Here is a 4,091-nt window from a genome sequence, read left to right as displayed (position 1 = left end):
ATATTTATCGCAGTAATTCTAAGAGAATTCATTACTAGAGACGTAAATTTACTTTTTCATAATCCATTGAACTTATGTCGAACCCATGCCAATTTTAAATTTTCGTAGTGTAAAATTTGAATTCATTTGTAAAATTATTTGTGAAATATTGAAAGTGTTCATTGTTGTAAATTCAAATTCATGAAAGGCTTAAACCTAACATGTCTTGGCTATATTCATGTGGGAGAGTAGGGGCGAGCATGACTTAACCTGACCTACTAACCTGATCTAGCTCGTGGTTGATTTGGACGGGTTCGAGTTTTGAAAATAGAACCGAAGCATTTTTTAGGATAGGTTTGAGTTGTGTTTTGGACCATCTCAATTGGGTTTGGTATCTAATATTCTTTTAAAAAGCATAAGTTTTTTTTCAATAATTGTTTATTAATAATAAAACTTTTATTTAATAGTTAATATTTTGTACGACATGATATTATATTTATAAATTGTTTACTTTAAAATATATATTATAAAATATACCTTAAATTAAGTTTTGTACTTCTTTCATTTTACAATTTTACCATACATAATATTAAAATTAATATATTGAGTTAAAAAGTTGAGTCAACTCACTCTTGTCCCATATATTTCAAGTCTTGATTGAGTTGGTTTAGGTTTTAAAAAGCGACCAATCAATTTTTTGGGTTAGGTATGGGCAAAGATAAACTAAGGTCATGCTCACCTATATATGACAATGTGCAACACATCACAAACGTAGAATGGGACAACTTGTAAGAGATGTACCGGTTCCTAAAATAGAGGGCATATAAGCTTTTATGTATATGATGTTGAATCCATATCCCTAGTTTTAGTTATGACAAACCATTAGTAATGCAAATTGAAATGTTGATGGGTTTAAGTGGTGGCTAACAATTCTACTTAAGTGTTTCGGTGTTTATTACTTTGAGAAATAGTGATGCTCTTTCATTCTAAGGTACATAGGATGATGCTCAGAAAGGTTCAGAGAACTGCTGTTAGAGTTGATAACTCATAAGAATTCTTGAAGTCCATCAAAATGATGAAGTTTGCTTCCCTCTGAGTACTTGGTTATTGGAAAGATATTGAACAATGAGACCTTGCATAGAAGATTCATCAAAGGCCACATAAAGAGCATCATGATTAAGAATGAAGCTATGTAGAGTCTACATCAAAATGATAAAGACCTTGACTTTGAGATTTTGAGCATCAAATGATTTAGAAAGACTCAGAATGCATCACTTGAACAATACCAATAGACTAAAGTCTGACAGTTCTTCACCCTCTATATGTTGCCACAATCACTGAATGCACATCAAAAAGGAAGAACCAACTTCTTAAAAAGATGCAAGATTGTTGAATGATGAAGTTGTCCATGAGAAACACTAATGTGAAGCATCAAATTGAAGGAATAAAGAAATTTGCTTAGTCTAACCTTGAACAGAATACTAACACACCAACAACATAAACTTAAACTAAGTCTTTATGAAGTAATCAACTTTAGAATGTTTTGAAGTTGTGAAGAAGTGTTAAGAATGATAAAGCTTCACTACATTAGAATGAGATATCAATTTGGACTTCATCAAGGGAATGCATCAAAGTATGGATCCATTCTCAACAAATATCAAAATGACTATTTTGATGGTTCTTTAGAATTCCCATCAGAAAGGTTCCTTAGAGTAAGAACCTCAGAATGGTTACGTTTGTTGTCATATCATGATAGTTGGAAAGTGAACCTACTTGCTTTAGAAGTGTGTCGATTGTGTGGAGCCCACTACAATGGTCTTCTTGGGAGCTTTAAGAGGCATTTTTGAAGGCTATGAAGAACAAGTTGAAGCATTCCAAATATGCAACACACTGTGCTAGATCTCCGAGTGAAAAATTTGTGTTTTAGCTTTAACCTTTTTTGTGAGAGTGATCCACTTCTGTATTGTGCTTTCAAAGCTTTTAGTAATCTTAAATAGAAGTGTGAGATTAAGTTCCTAAGTGGTATCCCTCTTGTGAGGAGAAAATTTTTAATTTGTGCAGTTAATCACATATCCATTTTGTGTAAAGTCCAATAGTGGCTGGCAGAAGAGAAATCCAGTGCTGTAGCTGGTCTAGTTGAGGCTAAGATTGAAGTCTAGTGGGGAACTGTCAGGTTGTTGAAACCCAGTGGTTTGGTGGTCCAATTGTGTACTAGTTGTGTTAGTGAAATCTCATCTTTAAGGGTGAGGATTAGACGTAGCCTAAGGTTGGGGTAAATCAATATAACAACCTCTATTTCCATTTTCTCTTTCTTTACTTTGCTTTGCATAAATTTGAAAATTGGTTTTGATCAAATCATTAAATATGTTATCTTTCCATCTTAATAACATAACTAAACTTTGTTTAACCAAGTTTTTTTATTAAGCAATTATCTTTGAAACAAAAGCTTTAAACTACAAATGAATTGTTTTTCGAGAACGGTTGCATTTTTATTTTAAGCAACTCAAATTTCCATTCTTAGCTAAGAACAACTTCTCATTCTAAACTCATTCATTCAGAACTATCATTAGAAACCTTTTGTTTTCAAATACTTTAAATGTTTTCAAAACCCTAATTTAATCCCCTTCTTGTGGTATATTTATCACTTCATATGATACAACATGCATAAATGAATCAAAACTAGACAAGTTGACCGGTTCTTACTAGTTTGAGCCCAATTCATGATGTTTGTACTAAGTGAATTGGGTATCTGTTGATCTTACAAATTGGTCAAATTGGTAAAAGGTTTGGTTTCTAGTTGGATCGGCCAATCTAGTTGAGTTTAATAACTATGGTTTAAGCCCAATTAAAAAGAAAAAAATTAAATCACGAACATAAGCTTTAGGGTTGCATTCACACACCCCTTGTAAGCATGCTTATGCCCCCTCGTATGATCTTATCATTGGATGATTAGCTTCTAATTGTGGCATGATCTTGATAACACCACAAGCTTGATCTTCTCATAGGATGCAATCAAGACCTGTTATTTTTTACTTTCTAAGCTCCAAATGCTCTCGTTCTTTCTAAAATACTTTAAACTTGAAATGAAAATAAGGAGAATATCATAACAAGTCCTAATAAGGAAAAGCCAACAAAAACATGATGAAATCAGACTAAAGACATAAGACAAATGCATTCAAACCTAAGACATTATGCAAATAAGACATAAGATGCAACACATCATAATGTATTACAATAGAGTTTTAAAATGGCCTTGGGTGGGCTATAAAGGAAAATAAACTTGAAAATTTTATTGACACGAATGACGTATACTCCAAACCTATTAATTCCATGAAATGCTTTATCCATAAATTATGTTTTGTCCTTTTGGCCAAATAATTTAAACAATCTAATAAGTGCAATCAAATTTTGTTTTATATATTATTTTTTTCAATAACTATTTACCTCAATTAAGTGACCATGCCAAAATAATGATATTTCACAATTTGTTTTCGTTCTAATGGATTGAACTCCAAAATTAATTTAATAAATGTTTCAAATATCTCAATAATTTCAATAATTATGGCTATGAATAACAAAACATTTATGTTAGTTTCTAATTTTTTTATTAACTGAAAAAATTATTTGATAAATAATTTTTTTAGTAATTTTCCTAATAACTTATAACGTTTTTTGAAACGTTAGTTGAAGTAACGCTTTTAAAATGTCGACTTCTAATTTTTTATATTTTTTATTTTTATCTTTAATATATTTATCTAATTTTTAAATTATCCTTTTTAAATAAATCATAATTTTATTATTTTCTGTTATTTTATATTTTTCAACTATTTTAATACTTATAATTTAATAAACTAATTTTTGAATTATTAGTTTCTAGTTAGCTTTCAAGTTTTCCGTTAGCTTTGTTTATATTGTGATTGTTGCATTGTGAGAAATTTTCTGACTCTAATTGTTGTCAATAAAACCTAAGTTAACCCAAATTTTAAAAAAATTGAATAGATATTTAATATCATAACTCAACAAATAATCAAGAGATTAAAAATGATAAAAAGAATATTTTTCTCGACTAAAAAGCAGAAATGTGAAACACGTGCATCATTTTGCCTATTGAA

This window comes from Glycine max, chromosome 18, assembly GCF_000004515.6.
Source record: "Glycine max cultivar Williams 82 chromosome 18, Glycine_max_v4.0, whole genome shotgun sequence".
Lineage (NCBI taxonomy): Eukaryota > Viridiplantae > Streptophyta > Magnoliopsida > Fabales > Fabaceae > Glycine > Glycine max.
This window is presented reverse-complemented; position numbering follows the sequence as displayed.